The following is a 16,955-nucleotide window of genomic DNA, read 5'->3' as shown; positions in this document are numbered from 1 at the left end:
CAAAGCAGATGCAAAACCAGATGATTGCATTTAGAAGTGGCATTTTAAATCTTTCATCACCCGTCATTTTGTGATGTCCGCATATTAAGAGTTGAGTTACGACCCTAATGGTGAGCTTCTTGTGCAGCCAGACACGACTGACTTGGAAACCTGTAGCCTTGTGAGCATTTTGACAGGACCAGGTTCCTTACCAAGACTGTAAATTTAACCCAGCCAGCGCTCATACTGTCAGAGACCACGATCACCAGCATAGATCAAGGCAATGCAGGCAAAAGTCAAGATAGTGTGATGGAACTGCCCACCTGTAGGATTGTGTGGAGCTGCAGGGTCACTTAGCTTGGCACATGCTAGAGAGAGCAGTTGGTTGCATTGGCAGCCCAACCACTGGGTAAAAGTCACCAACAATTGCCCAGCAGGAAATACTGCTGCCACTCACTCAAGGGCGATTAAATCAATGCTTCCTGATGTAAATGGATCTGGAAAATCTTGAACCAGATACAATACCACAGCATAAGGTATCTGCAGCTTAATGTGAAAACTCACCCTGGCCATTTCGCATTGAATGGTGGCTCACTGCTGCCTCACAGCACCAGGGACCTGGGTTTGATTCCACCCTCGGGCGATTGTCTGTGTGGAGTTTGTAAATTCTCCCCGTGTCTGCAAGGGTTTCTGTTGGAAATTTCAGTTTCCTCCCACTGCCCAGAGATGTGCAGGTTAACTGGATTGACCATGCTAAATTGCCCTTAGGTTCCTGGGATGTGCAGGTAAGAGGATTAGCCATGGGAAATGCAGGGTTAGGGGATCTGGGTGAGATACTCCTCAGAGGGTCAGTGCAGACTCAATAGGCTGAATGGCCTCTATCTGCACTGTACAGATTCTATAAGGCTATGAGCCTGAATTTTTCTTTTATTTTACTGTTTCCCACTCTGTTGCAATTCACAGTCGTTTCAGAAGTTACCAAAAACAGTCTCAACATTGAAGAAACTTAACGACTGGTTGATTTAGTCTGTTCCACACAACTGCAATGCCCTTTGTATCACAATTATGCAGGCATTCCAAACCCCATCTGAAAATCATATGATCTTCTGGGAGAAGTGAAAGACCAGATTAAAACTGCATTAAAATTTGTGGGAATGGAGGGTGCAGGGTTGGAATTTGAGGTTTCGTGTTCAGCTGGGTCCATTTGAAGCTGACATTAAGCTTTGAATGTGAATTTCACCACATTGACCGCAGCAGCCCAAGTTAGCAGCTCACCATCAGCTTCCTGAAGACAAGTGGGATGGAGCAGCCTTGCTGCTTTTGTCCACTTTCTGGGAATAAATAATGAGAAAAGTTAGACCTTGGCTCTTGTGATGACTTTCACTGACACTTCTTTCATAGGGCTCTTACTATTCAGTAATTCTCTATCCTTGAAGAATGACACAGTAGCCTGTGGGTCAGCTGGAGCGTCATGTATATGCATTCCATTGGCATGTCGCAAGAGATGACATACTGCAGAGATCTGCAAATTTCTGAAAAGCAGTTGGGTGCCCAAAAAAGGAACCAAGAGCTCTTTACTCCGAGTAGAATTCTCACAGTCTGAGAGCATTGTGAAGCATCTGTACCACTTCTCTTTAAGCGTATGAGCTCTGCATACTGTTTCTAACTATTTCCCGTTAGGGATTTACAGGCCCCGCTTAGTCTAATGTCATAAAAGAAAATGATTTGTTACTCTAGGTGAGCATAGAACAATGCCCATAACCACTATTCAGTTGCTTGATACACCTGTTGTCTCCTTCCACTCTGGTTGTTGATGCTCTGACTGGCTTTCAAGAGACTAGGAGTTGGAACTATTGCTCTCTATAAATGGGTTTATTTTGTGTCAGTGGTGACTTCATTCACAAAGACAATGATAAAATCCCTTGAAAAGCCAAGAATGAGCATGTCCAGGTTTCTATCCAAGTATGGCTATTGCACAAAAGTCTCAACAATTACGGTAGGTTTAGATGCCGAGCAAAGCATGTGGATAACCCATCTTCTGCTGAAAAATGACATAAGTACCTCATAAGTACCTTGTCTGTACATCATACATTAATATCGACACGATACTCTGTTGTGACTCAACAAAGTTAAAAATCACACAACACCAGGTTATAGTCCAACAGGTTTATTTGGAAGCACTAGCTTTTGGAGCTCTGCTCCTTCATCAGGTGATTGTGGAGTATAAGATCGTAGGACACAGAATTTATAGCAAATGTTTTCAGTGTGATGCAACTGACATTATATATTGATAAAGACTTGGATTGTTTGTTAAGTCTCTCATCTTTTAGAATTACCATGTTGGTTTCAGTTCTTTCATATGTCAATCCCAGAACTTTTTTTAAAGTTACATTCTCAATAGAATGTAACAACTTTAACAATAGATGCAATGCCAGCTCAGATAATGCAATGAAGGTGTGAGGTGCCCTGTGTGAAGCTGTCTGTCCCCCAATGTTCAGACTGATTCTATTTCTAAAATAGGGATTTACTGAATCTTTCATGGATTCCTGCAGTTCTTGAACAAAATAAAATGTAATTCTGCCAGTACATATTCACCCTACTAACTGATATGTGTTTGTTTGTGTGTGCATGTGGGTGTGTGTGGGGAGGGAGCGAATATAAGTTTATGTGAACGTGTGTGATTATGAGTGTAAAGGGGTGTAGGCCTGTGAGAGGGTGCATGTGTGGGTGTGATTGTGGGTGTGTATGTGTGAACATATGAGAGAGAGCTTGTGTGTAAGAGGGTGTGCGTGAGTGTATGGGTCTGTGGAAGTGTGTGTGCGTGCATGCATGCGTGTGTATATCAGGGAGAGTTAGTGCAATGGGGTCACCTGTAGTGTGACATGAACCCAAGGTCCCGGTTGAGGCCTTCCCCATGGGTACCGAACTTGGCTATCAGCCTCTGCTCGGCTTTGAGGAAGGTCACCCGAAGGACCGAGGTCGAATGTCCCAGATTGCTGAACTGGTCTGTGACTGGGAGGAAACACTCCTGTCTGTTGATTATTGCATGGTGTCTACTCATCTGTTGCCATAGCCTCTGCTCAGTCTTGCCAATGTACCTGTCTCTGGGCTTCCTTGCCTGCAGCATATGAGATAGGCAACTTTGGCCAAGTCACATGAGTACCTGCTACGCATATGGCAGTTGGTGTCCCCATGTGTAATGGTGGTATCCGTGTCGGCAGAGATATGTTAGGAAGACTGATGACTTGATGTTGCCTAGACTAGAAAATTTGTCTCAACAGGATTGTCTCACACAAGCATTCAAATTATTGGTCTACAGTGCTGCATCTGGAGCACTCACTTTGATTCTGGTCACTGAAACATTTAGGAAACTTTTACGTGCAGGGAAAGACCTTAAGGTTGAACCATAGTGTCAGGCGATATACTTGCATAGAGTAGTTAGAAAAAATGGATTTTTCTGCATGAAAGGAGATAAATGACAGCGGAGCTTTAGAATTGTATGAAATATTGACCATTTCCTGTTTAAGAATACATACAAGAGGTAGGTCAGAATAATGAAAAGCAAATTTAGGAATATTGTCAGGAAGCCTTACACTTGGAATAGTTTTCTGGAATTATTCAAAAGAGAGAGCTGGTATGGCTGGATAATGGGTATAGGTTTACGTTTCTGTGGAAAGATTGAACTGGATACGTTGACTGGCTCCCCACATCTGGACTATATGAAGTTGAAAAAGATCTGTCAAGACTAGTTCTCATTGCTTTTAAATCTGGAGTTTTCTTTCCACAAAATGCATTCAGAGTTTCCCAGTCACAATTAATTTAGTGGAAACCAGATTCTACAAAACAGAACGTACGACTTCAAAAGGGTATTTGTTTAAGCAGCCTAATGATTGATGCTTCTTATTTAAGTTAACAACAGTCCCTGATGATGGATAAGATGAGAGTCGGAAGCTCAGCTCAGAATCACATCAGGCACCAAGATCACCTAGGGCTGTGTGTGGAATCACAGAATGCAACAGTACAGAGAAGACCATCAAACTAAGTTAGCTCTTGGGGATCTAAGATGGCGGTGATCTGAGAGGGTCACACTGCAGAGCTTCGCATCGCAGCAGGACGGTCCTTTAACCCGCCTTACCCAGGTCATCAGGATTTCTTGGGGCGTTGGAAAGATTGTGCAGCCCCAAGAAACATTTAGAAATTGACTTACCTGTATTTTCAGCTGTCCAGAAATGCCTAAAAAGGGAAGAGGAGCATCCAAGGCCGGGTCTGCAGCTCAGCCTGCAGCAGCCTCAGAGCTGATTACTCTCCAAGACCTGGTGAAGCAGGTCTCGAAATCTCGCGAGATGCTGGGGAAACAGATTGAAGAGAAGCTGGCTGCAGTCTCTCTCATGCTGCAGAAGCATGAGCAGCAGCTGGGAGACCTGGAGAAGAGGACGGATGGGGTGGAGCACAGGGTCACAGTGGTGGAAGCTGATGCCAGTTCATCCAAGGATGAGATCCAAGCCCTGAAGACGCAGGTTCGTAATTTGCGTGACCAAGTGAATGATCTTGAAAACAGGGGCAGGAGAAAAAACATTCGGATCATCGGTCTGCCTGAGGGTAAGGAAGGTGAGCGGCCTGTGGAATGTGTTGAAGATTGGCTTCTGAAATTCCTTGACTTGGAGGCTGGCTTGAGAGGATTGAAGATAGAGAGGGCTCACCGGGTCGCAGCACAGAGGTCGGGTCTGGGTCAACGCCCTGGTCCTTTCCTGGTGCAGTTCCATCACTACCGGGATAAGGAGAGAGTCATGGAGGCTACCAGACTCCAGGGGAAAGATCCAAAGGCCCTAATTTATGAGGGGTCTAAGATCATGCTTTTTCAGGACTTTTCAGCAGCGGTGATCCAGAAACGAAAATCGTATGATGGTATCAAGAGAAGACTGAAGGGGCTTGGGATTCAGTACTCCCGGAGATATCCGGCAGTGCTTTGGATCACCTTAGATGGATCCATGCATCTCTGTGACACATCGGAGAAGGCAAGAGACTTTGTGGACAAACTAACCTAATTTAAACAATTGTAGTATGTATAAATATCATTGCTTGGGCATGCGTTTATCATTCTGTTAAAGAAATGGAGGAAATCCGGTTGGAGCTTTGTTTTTTTCCCCTTTTTTTTCCTCTATTGATAATAATTTGGTTCAAACTATGTCTGGCGGTGGTTAAGATGTACATTTTAAATTTCTAAGTTAGGATATACCAAAGGATGGATGGGGTATTTATTCCCCCCTTTTTTTTATAAAAGAATGTTTTTTTTTATTCATATTGATATTCTATAGGGTGTTTATTCTTTTTAGCTTGTGCTTGCGATGCGGCTCTAGCTGGGAGAAGTGAAGGTGTTTGAGATGGTTAGATGCCTATTTATGGGCAGTTTGAGAGGGGTAGTTGCCCCCTCCAGGCAGGGGGTGAGTTCCCCTACTCAGCGCTATTAGCGCTTTATATGTTGGTTTGTTTTCTGGTTTCTGTTGTTTTTTATTTTTAATAATTTTGTATGTTTGTTAAATGTAGTGGTTTTAGTTTATGTAATTTTTATATTTGGTGGACCATGCGACACTAAGGCTCAGCAATTTGTGGTTCGGGTTTCTCCTCTCTAGAATTTAAATGTAATTGCAGAAGATTATGGCTAATGATTTGATTAAATGGAGTACCTGGAATATCAAGGGAAGTCACTCACCAATTAAGAGGAAGAAGGTACTCTTGAGTCTTAGAAAGGAGAAGGTGGATATTGCTTTGTTACAGGAGACACATTTGGATGGCAAGGAGCATCTGAAATTACAGCAGAATGGCTTTGACTGAGTTTATTTTTCATCATTTAATACCAGAAGTAGGGGAGTGGCTATATTGGTTAGGAAAAATCTCTCATTTAAATTGTCGGAATGTGTTAAAGACACATATGGGAGGTTGGTAATTCTTAAAGCCTTGATAAATGGGGAAAAATATGGTATTTTAAATGTTTATTGTCCCCCAGCGCATCCTCTTAAATTCTTGGTAGATGCTTTGGGAGCCTCCTGTGAAGCGCTTCTGTGGTGTTTCCTCCGGCATTTATAGTGGCCTGTCACTGCCGCTTCCGGTTGTCAGTTTCAGCTGTCCGCTGTAGTGGCCGGTATATTGGGTCCAGGTCGATGTGTTTGTTGATGGAGTTTGTGGATGAGTGCCATGCTTCTAGGAATTCCCTGCCTGTTCTTTGTTTGGCTTGCCCTATAATGGTAGTGTTGTGCCAGTCGAATTTATATTGCTTGTCGTCTGCGTGTGTGGCTACTAGGGATAGCTGGTCGTGTCGTTTCGTGGCTAGTTGATGTTCGTGGATGCGGATCTTTAGCTGTCTTCCTGTTTGTCCTATGTAGTGTTTTGTGCAGTCCTTGCATGGGATTTTGTACACTACATTAGTTTTGCTCATGCTGGGTATCGGGTCCTTCGTTCTGGTGAGTTGTTGTCTGAGTGTGGCTGTTGGTTTGTGTGCTGTTATAAGTCCTAGTGGTCGCAGTAGTCTGGCCGTCATTTCAGAGATGTTCTTGATGTATGGTAGTGTGGCTAGTCCTTTGGGTTGCGGCATGTCCTCGTTCCGTTGTCCTTCCCTTAGGCATCTGTTGATGAAATTGCGAGGATATCTATTTTTGGCGAATACCTTGTGTAGGTGTTCCTCTTCCTCTTTTTGCAGTTCTGGTGTGCTGCAGTGTGTTGTGACCCTTTTGAATAGTGTCTTGATGCAACTTCGTTTGTGTATATTGGGGTGGTTGCTTTCATAGTTCAGGACTTGGTCTGTGTGTGTGGCTTTCCTGTGTACCTTTGTGGTGAATTCTCCATTTGGTGTTCTCTGTACCATCACGTCTAGGAATGGGAGTTGGTTGTCCTTTTCTTCCTCTCTTGTGAATCGGATTCCTGTGAGTGTGGAGTTGATGATCCGGTGTGTTTTCTCTATTTCCGTGTTTTTAATTATTACAAAGGTGTCATCTACGTATATGACCCAGAATTTCAGGCATTCCTAGACATCAACATAGGTTCGGTTGATTGCTCATCTGTTCTCTGGGAAGCTGCCAAAGCTAATGCCAGGGGGTTAGTTATTTCATATTCCACCAGTAGGAAGCAGCAGAAGGGTGAGCAGCAACGTCTCCTTGAAGCACGGTTGAAGGCAGCCGAGAAGGCCTATTTTGACAGACCCTCGTTGGTCAAACTACAGAGGATTACGGCACTGCGGTCTGCACTAAATTCCGTGCTCACGCAGACGGCAAAGAAGGAGCTGGCTTTTGCAAAGCAAAGGTTATACGAGCATGGTGACAAGCCAGGCAAATACTAAGCATTCCTTGCCAGAAAGAGAAGTGCCCCACAAACCATTACGGCGATTAGGGAGGGGTCTGGGAACCTAACATGTGATTCTAAAAAGATTAATGTGGCATTCCAGAGATTCTACTCTAAGTTATATCAGTCTGAGAATTGTGAGGCGGGGGGAAGGCCAAAATGGAATCCTTTTTTAGAGATCTGAAACTCCCGGGTGTGACTCCCGAACAACAGTCCTTTCTCAATGCCCCATTATCAGAGCAAGAAGTGCAGGAAGCTGTGAGGCAGCTTCAGAGTGGAAAGGCGCCCGGTCCTGACGGACTTCCCAGTGAATCCTATAAGGAATTTATAAATATACTGTCAGGCCCAATGCTAAATATGTTTAATGATTCATACAGTCATGATTGTCTCCCACCATCTCTGAGAGAGGCCAATATTTCACTTATCCTTAAAAAAGGGAAGGATCCGGAAGACTGTGCTTCATACAGGCCCATCTCGCTCTTAAATGTGGACTTTAAGATCCTCTCTAAGGCTCTCGTGTTAAGGCTAGAGACTGTGTTACCCTCTATTATTAAAGAGGATCAGATGGGCTTCATAAAGGGTCACAGATCCTCCAATAACGTTAGGAGGCTGCTTAAAGTAATTCAAGCATGCCAACAGCAGTCAATACAGGGATTGGTGATTTCTTTAGATGCAGAGAAGGCATTTGACCGAGTTAAGTGGCCGTACCTTTTCTATACTCTACACCAGTTTGGTCTGGGCGAAGTTTAGCAGCAAAGATGGTTGAGGAACCAAAGCAGACATTTAAGAAAATAGTTCATGGATCACAACAAAGATGTATTACACTGACAAAGAAGCAAGATTCTAGGAAGGGAATAAAAAAAACCATGGTTACCCAGGGAAGTTAAGGATAGCATCAAATTGAAATAAAGACACACAATCTAGCAAAAATTAGTGGTAAGCCCGAGGATTGGGTAAGTGTTAGAAAACAACAAAAGATGACAAAAAAGAGGGAGAAGATAAACCTTGAGGGTAAACCTGCACATCGGTGACATGTCAACCAAAACAAGTCAGCCCATTTGCAAATATATGTTAACTTTTCTTCATCAGCTGTTTGAGCAAACGTCTGTCTAGCCAGAACTGCACGCAATATTCCAACAGTGGCCTAGCCAATTTCCTGGACAGCTGCAACGTGACCTCCCAACTCCTGTACTCAATACTCTGACCAATAAAGGAAAGCATACCAAACGCCTTCTTCACAATCCTATCTACCTGCGACTCCACTTTTCAGGCGCTATGAACCTGCACTCCAAGGTCTCTTTGTTCAGCAACACTCCCTAGGACCTTACCATTAAGTGTATATGTCCTCGGCTTTGGAGAGGATGCAAAAGAGGTTTACCAGGATGTTGCTTGGTTTGGAGTGTATTAGCCACAAAGAGATGTTGGACAAGCTTGGATTGTTTCCACCAGAATGTCATAGGAACAATCTGATGGAAGTATATAAAATTTTAAGAGACATGGATAGGGTGAATATTAAGATTCTTTCCCAGAATGAAAACGTCAAATGCTCGGGGGTTTAAGGGGAGGGGGGAAAGGTTAATGGAGACGTATGAGGCATCTCTTTTACACAGAGTGTGGTAGATGCCTGGAGCACACATGATTACTGAAGAAGGGCTTATGCCCGAAACGTCGAATCTCCTGTTCCTTGGATGCTGCCTGCCTGCTGCGCTTTTCCAGCAACACATTTTTCAGCCTGGAGCACACGGTCAGGGGAAGTGGTAGAAGCAGATGCCACAGCAAAATTTCAAGGCATTTGGGCAGACACATGAACAGGCAGGGAATAAAGAGATAAGACCAGACAGGATTAGTTTGGAATGACATCATGGTGGGCACCCAAATGGTGGGCTACAGGGTCTGTTTCTGTGCTGAGCTATTCTCTGTTCTTAACTGATTTCTGGTGAGATTCAGCCATGTACTTCAAACACAATCTTGACTGTAAAATGCTTTGGGACTGCCATTTATCCATTCAACTGTCCATCTGGCAAATAACTGACCCACAACCTGCAAATCATGCAGAACCTGAAAATTTGTCTGGGTTTAGCACTGGCACTTATGCAAATTTCCATCCTTCACCAAACTCCTCATTAAGTTAAAGGTACTGTACAGATATATGTAGCCTTTAGTACTACATTATTTATAATTGAAACTTAATCCAAATTTGTTGCTCCAGCAACTGGGTTGAATCAAGGTCTGCGGCATGTTGATAACAGCCTATGGCATGGGTGTTGTGGATCAGATTTGCATCCTCTGTAAGCAAATATTATGAATCGCTCTATTTAGATATCACAAGTTTGCATCCAAGTCTGGTTGAATAAGCATGACATAGTGTGTGACCATCACAGGACAATGTCTTTCATGTTTTCATTCCATTTTCCAAAGTTCATTCTATATTTGTTTTTTAAACTGCTCTGGAGACTCTCCTAACCAGTGTGCCCCAATGTATGCCTGGGAGGATGCAGAAATTATTATCGGAAATTAATTAATTCATTTTCACTAACAAAAAGTACAAGAGAATAAACAGAAGCAATTGGCCTAATATTTTGTTTACTGCCACAATATTAAAACTGTAATTCCAAATGGTTTTCTTGCAAAAATATAAAATGGATATAAATAATATCCATACACCATAAAGAAGGATAAGGACAGCAGATCAATGGGAACACTACCACCTCCAAGTTATTTAATTTATCTTGGTTGTGCACTGTTGTGCAATGTGTACATTGCAGGGTATTCTTCATTGCTGCCCAGCTTCACATAAATATGTGACTTAACGAGAGCATTGTCCAAATTCCCCTCCGAATCTCACACCATCCCAATTTAGATGCTCATCATTGTTCCCAGAGCAGAGGAGGCAGTGTCATTGAACATACTGGATTATAGATTATTGGATAACAGTCAAGGGTTTTAGAGGGATACAACTTGTGTGCAATAGTAGACCATTTGTTCTCTCAAGCTTGCTCCACCATCCAATAAGATCATGGTTGATCTGGTTTGAATTCCACATTCACGTTTATCCCCGATAATCCTTGATGCCCTTGCCTACACAAACCTATGCAACTCTGTCTTTAAAATATTCAGAGACCCCAACTCACTGAGACAGGGAGTTCCAAAGTAACTCAACTCTCTGAGAGAAAGAAAATTCTTCTCATCGCCATCCTGAAAGGGGATCTCCTAAATTTAAAACAATACCCTCTAGTTCTGGACTCAGCCACAAGAAGAAATAACTTTTCCATATCCACCTTGTCAAAACCAAGTTACCCTTCATTCTTCCGAACTCCAATGGGTACAATTCCAACCAAACCAACTTGTGCTCATGAGACAATCCAGGAAAGGGTAAGCAGGGAAGTGAAGTTAAGACCTCAGTCGGAATGACCCTGATCTTATTGATGGTGGAGCAGGCTAAAAAGGTCAAATGGCTTTCCCACTGAACACTGTCATGAAAGTACCTTGACCACACGAACTCGAGTGGCTGAAGAGAAAGGCTTCATAGTCTGAGAGGCAATTAGTGCTTGCAGAGTTCACATCCATCAAATTAATTAATAAAAATCATATAGTAAATGTTACATACTTCGGAGGAGTATCACTTTGAGCCTATGATTCCCAAAGCTCTAAACCACATGGATTTTCTTGTGTTACATTTGATTCTGTTGTAAAGTTTTCATTGATGAAAACTGTTCAACATATTTAAACAATTATCATGTTACTATTGTAGAATGAGGCTACATCGGAATGATAGAAAGCAAACGAGGCGTCCTTTCTGTGTATGTTAATTGCTAAATTCTAAATTCATTTGCATTGTAAAAATAAGCTACTTATACAAGTTATAAATTGCATATTTAAGGAAATTTTCAAATATGTATCTTGGCTTATTTGTAACAGAGGAACTTACAACTTTGAAGTTCAAGGGTCACTATCCTGGAATATTTATTTGCACAGTCAGGAGCCAATTATTCTTCAGTCTTTTAGGTTGTTAAACTGGTTTTGCTCAGGCTCTGGTTGGAGGCACAGAAAAACCTGTAAAACAGACAGGATATCTAATCCGTTTCTTGGAATGTGACACTAACTGGTTAGGCGGATATAATGGTCTAATGGTAATATCATTAACCTACTAATCCTGAGGGCTAGATTAATGCTGCCTGGATGTAGGTTTAAATCTTATTGTTGTTGCTGAGTGGAATTTAAATTGAGTTAAATCCGGAACTGGAAGCTAATCTTAGGAAAGGTTACAATTAAACTATTGTTGTAAAAGCCAATCTAATTCATTATTGTCCTTTAGGTAAGGAAACCTGCTGTCTTTACCTTCTCTGACCTACATGTAATTCCATACCACAGTAATGTGGTTGACTCTTAATCTCCTCTGAAGCAGCTTCGCAAGTAATTCAGTTCAAGGGCCATTAGGTATGGGCAGCAAATGCTGGCCTTAGCAGCGATGCCTATGTCACAGAAACAATGTTCAATGACTGTAGTGATTGGAGCAAGGTTGGCCAGGGGGATCTCATTGAGTATGTGACCCCTAATTGGGGAATGTTACTCTGGGCCAATCAGGGTGCCCTGGCTGATCTATGATCTTGGCACTCTTACACTTTGCTATTGAAAAAGGGTCAGCCTTGGAAATGGTTGATAGCCAAGAAGTAGCCTTTAGGGAAGTGGAAAAGCAGCTTTTGTCAATTAATGTGTTAGCCCACTACATTGCCAAGTGAGATGTGGCACTGACATGTGATGCCTCCTCATATGGTATCTGAGTAGTGTTGGCTCACCAGTGGCCTAATACCGTACGCTTCCCAGACTTTGGCTGATGTTGAGCACAAATATGCTCATAGCGGAAGAAGATTTGGTGGTCATCTTTGGTGTGAGAGAGTTCCAGAGATAAATATGTAATAGTAACGACTACAAACCCCTGCTAGAGCCACTCGAAGAAGACAAGGCTGTGCCGGCCATAGCTTCTGGTTGAATCCAGTGGTGGCCCCTTATTCTCAGTGCATACAATTACAAGTTGGAACACTGTCCAGGAGGCCAAGTGGTAAATGTGATACCTTGAGCTACCTCCCACTGGCAGATACACCACCAGCAGTGCCTTCACTGGATGTGTCCGTTCTGGTTTTAAATCTTCTGGGCACCCTTTCAGTCACCGCTGACAATATCTGGCCATGGATACAGAAGAAGAACATGCCTACATTCCTGGATGGGGTGGGCAATGTGTAGTGATTTGAACGAGGTTGACCAAGTGGATCTTGTTGAGTATGAGATCCTTGATTGGGGCTGTTAACCTAGGCCAATCAGGGAGCCCTGGCTGACAAGTATAAATAGGAGTGTCAGAGAGTCTCTTCACTTTAGGACTGGCACTGTACTAGCTGGTCAGAGTCCATGTACTGTGCTTGTGTAAATAAAGTCGACTTGACTATGGGATATCGGCCTCTGTGCAGTTATTTCAATGACCATTAATAGAAAGGAGAAATGTTGCCATATGCTTTTTACCTCATACTATCTTATCAAAGGCTTACATCTTTTAAAGGTAATCAGAATTGTTTGGTTAATTTCCCAGTATTTTACAAACTTTGAATAAAAAGATGACTGTTGTGATTAATATTCATTTTGGTGTGTGAGCAATCCTCATGCATAACCTCCATGTTGTCCATTGCTGTTTGCTTTATTGCTCACGATGGGGAAAATTTTCTGCCACCATTCTGTTTTCAAGTAGAGATCTACAGGCCTCATTGGTCAGTGTCACACAGCAGAATTATCAAGTAATCTATTAAGAAGAAGTTCATGTTTTAATCAGGATATAGTTTGTTGCATGATAGCAATCAGATACAAGTTACACTGATTATGGACCAGGCCAGACCCCCCTCAAAATATTTTAAAAGGTATCCCGGGCCCCAACTTTTCTTATTTTAAAAGCAGATGTGAAATGGATATTCTCGGTGTGATGCAGCTGGTCAAACTACTCGGCTTTAACAAAACAGAATTTATTTAAACACTACAGTTGAAACTTGACAAAATAAAATGGAATTTAGAATAATTTAACAATTGGAAACTTAACTGACCCAACACAGCAACTTAACTAAAGAGCTGTCCCAATTCCTGTAACATCCAATAAACACACCCCTTGGCAAAGGGTAAATTTGCAGGAGAGATTTCAGAGAGAAAAGTCATCTGCTGAAGTATGGAACCTTTCTTTGACTGCAACAGCTTCTCATTGTTACAACAAAACCAAAATCAAAATGCTTGGAAACTGGGAGAACTGGCCACTCCCCTGCCATTGTTAAACTAGAGTCTTCCCAGACATTTCTACACCTCTGCTTTACGACCTCTCTTAAAAAAAACAAGCACAAAATAACCTTGTTAAAGTGACAGCATCGTCACACAATGATATGGTGGACATTGTTACAGAGTCTTTGAGGACAACGTGGATGATTGGTTTCCAAGTCAGGGTCATGGAGTCATAGCGTTGTACAGCATGGAAACAGACCCTTCGATCTGAATTGTTCATGCCAACCGGATATCCCAAATTACTAGTCATCTTTTGCTAGCATTTGATCCATATCCCTCTAAACCCTGCCTATTCATCTACCCAAACAGATGCCTTTTAAATTCTATAATTGTACCCACGTCCACAACTTCCTCTGGCAGCTCATTCCATACACGCACTACACTCTGCATGAACAGGTTGCACCTTAGGTCTCTTTTAAATCTTTCCCCTCTCACCTTAAGACTATGCCATCTAGCTGTGGACTCCCCTACTCTAGGAAAAGGGCCTTGGCTATTCCCCCAATCTATGCCTCTCATGATTTTATAAACCTTGGGAGCTTGCATTGCATCTCCCACCTCATTAACTCCCTACCCTGTACATCTGACACTCCACTCACCCAACTCTGGTCCCATTCTACCACTTACCGATCTGAAACAATCTGCCATTTCACGGGAATGGACTGACATTCCTTACTCCGGTGCCATCTTTAAAAGGGGGTCTGGATAAACATTTGGCAGGCCAGAGCTGCTCAGCATGGTTCCTGACATTTTTCCCAGACATAGCAGAGGTGAGGAAATTGGTGCTCCACTTTGTGGGCAGAGAACAGGAGACTCTGGAGAATGGGTTGCTGGATTAGTGGTGCTGGAAGAGCACAGCAGTTCAGGCAGCATCCAAGGAGCTTCAAAATCCTTGGATGCTGCCTGAACTGCTGTGCTCTTCCAGCACCACTAATCCAGAATCTGGTTTCCAGCATCTGCAGTCATTGTTTTTACCAGAATGGGTTGCTGCAGACTCGGGGTCAACAGTGGAAAACACGACATCAGTATCTGCTAGCCACTTGTTGGTGAATTTCCAGCTACCTGGAGGAATGTCCAGCAGTATAAGAAGGACAATGTCCTTCATCACTCCATCAGCGTATGTGCTATCGATTTCTCTCTGGTACACACACTCATTCTATCACTGCTACTGCACACAGCTTCCACCAAGGCTCATGGTCAACCTCTCTCACCATTACCTGGAACATCTTCCTCTATTGCCCTCAACCACCCAACCTACATGCCCTCTGTGCTGTCCTGTCATTTGCTCAGGATAGTTTGCCACCTGCATCTAAATAATATCTGAGGGCTATTTCCCTTCCCTTGACTGAGGATTGCACTCTGAGCTGGTGTATGTCCTTAAGCACACGGCTTCTTTGCTGCAGCATTACACTACGAGGTGCAGAAATGAAGTGCAGAAATATTCTGTAAGTGGTTCGGAGATATACCAGTTGGGTTCTCAGAGACTGGATACCAATGGCCATAGACATGTAATGCATGTAGCCAGTGCCCATGAAACATGCCCTGAGATATTGGTGCATGGCTTCCAACATAGACATGGTTTGGAGCCAGCAGTGAGCTATCAGGTACCCACACTGACTTCCATGTTCAGAATTCTTGCCATCCCGTTTGCTAGTAATGGATGGCAGAATAGAAAGCAGCGTACCAGTGAGGTAAGATGTGCCATTAATAAGGCAATTAACATACAATGATCTCTTTTAATAGGTGATCCGCCTCTGCCTAATGAGAATCTTGCCCAGATGCCCAGAACACAGTTACTGTGAGCTGTTGCTGCCAATCAGATAGACCTTGCTGGACTTCTCTGCCATATTTCTTGCCATAACTCATGTCTTTCAGGCCCTTTAAAGGTTCCACCCATCATGACCAATGCTCATGTTAGTACAACAAGGAAATAGGAACAAATCATTAAAAGGGAAAGCAATGCTGAGACAACTCAAAGAAACTTTGCAGTGCACACTGCAGTCAGCAAGAACATCTTCACCTTCCTTTGTGTTCAAACTGGCTTCTTTAAAAATAAAAATAACTGAAGAATGTAACTTTCTCAATCACTACTCTTCATTTCAATTCCATTTACAAAGATCGCATGTTTCCAAGCCACAACCTAACAGAATGTTTTGTGAGATCAGTTGTGAAAAAAGATTAAATTTCTCTATTTTTCTTTGAAAGAGTGAATCTGTTCACATTTAGGCATTCGTACAGAATTTGAAAATTGAAGAGTTTTGTTCTGACACCAAATGCTAAAATCTCTAAGATCTGTGACAAGGTGACTGGGATAGAAACCAGCTGGAGGAGGATGTCAGATATGGATAGTGGGGTGTGTGGAGTTGGGAAGGATTTGGAGATGCCTGAATTCTGGACAGGGACAAATTCCACTTGGTCTCTTTCTTTTCATTCTGATGGTGAGAAATTCCATCCTGGTTTTAGAGGAGGAGGTGGAATTGCACAGGAAATTCCCACCCACTTCACCACACTCACATCCCGGGGTCGCATCAATGTAATTAAAACAATTCAGTGGAAGGTTGGCCACAATGTCTATTTTTCCAATGTGCAACATCTGCTCCTCCTTTTTTTAATTTTCTGACTATCATCAACAGGAAAAGCACATGCACCCTTATACTACACCAGCTGTACTGTAGTTGCCCTATTCCTCTCCACCTGACACAGGGCAAATGCCTATGGAAATTGTGAATAACCCAGGCACACCCTTTACATGAGAGACTGCCTCTTGAAATTTGAAGCCTTGAGTACCTCAGTTTGAAGTTCCTATTATATATTGAGCAGGATTACAATTGCACAGGACATGGAAAATCCTGAACTGTCTCATTTTAAAATACAATTGCATGCATAACTGGTGTCTGTCAACATCACATAAATAGATTCAGCAGCAGATTTCCATGGAACTGACTTCCTCTGAGTATTAGTCAATGCTTTCATTTAAAATGCTTTTGTGTACTGTTTTAATTCAATACATTGCTGATCATGCCCCTCCCTTCCTGGTCCAAGGACATGTACAGCTCCTCTTCCGCCACCTGAGCTCAAATGAGCTGATTCCATCAAGATCAGGACACAAACTGTGGACCTACTCGACCTTGTGGCTCAGTTTTGCATGGGCCAGATCAGTTGTCTGCAGAACTCAGTGGTGTTGTATTGCTTGCCAAACTGTATTTTATTTAAATTTGTTTGAAATGATTAATGATGTTGTTACTGTAAGGGAGCTGCGGGTAGATTGTGGTGGAACTTGGTACCAGTGCATTAAATGTTTGGAGAGCACTGACAGCAGTAATTCATGTTAACAACTA

The sequence above is a fragment of the Chiloscyllium plagiosum genome, unplaced genomic scaffold, assembly GCF_037043375.1.
Source record: "Chiloscyllium plagiosum isolate Xiang-an unplaced genomic scaffold, Cpla_swu_hap1 HiC_scaffold_3, whole genome shotgun sequence".
NCBI classification, from domain to species: domain Eukaryota; kingdom Metazoa; phylum Chordata; class Chondrichthyes; order Orectolobiformes; family Hemiscylliidae; genus Chiloscyllium; species Chiloscyllium plagiosum.
This window is presented reverse-complemented; position numbering follows the sequence as displayed.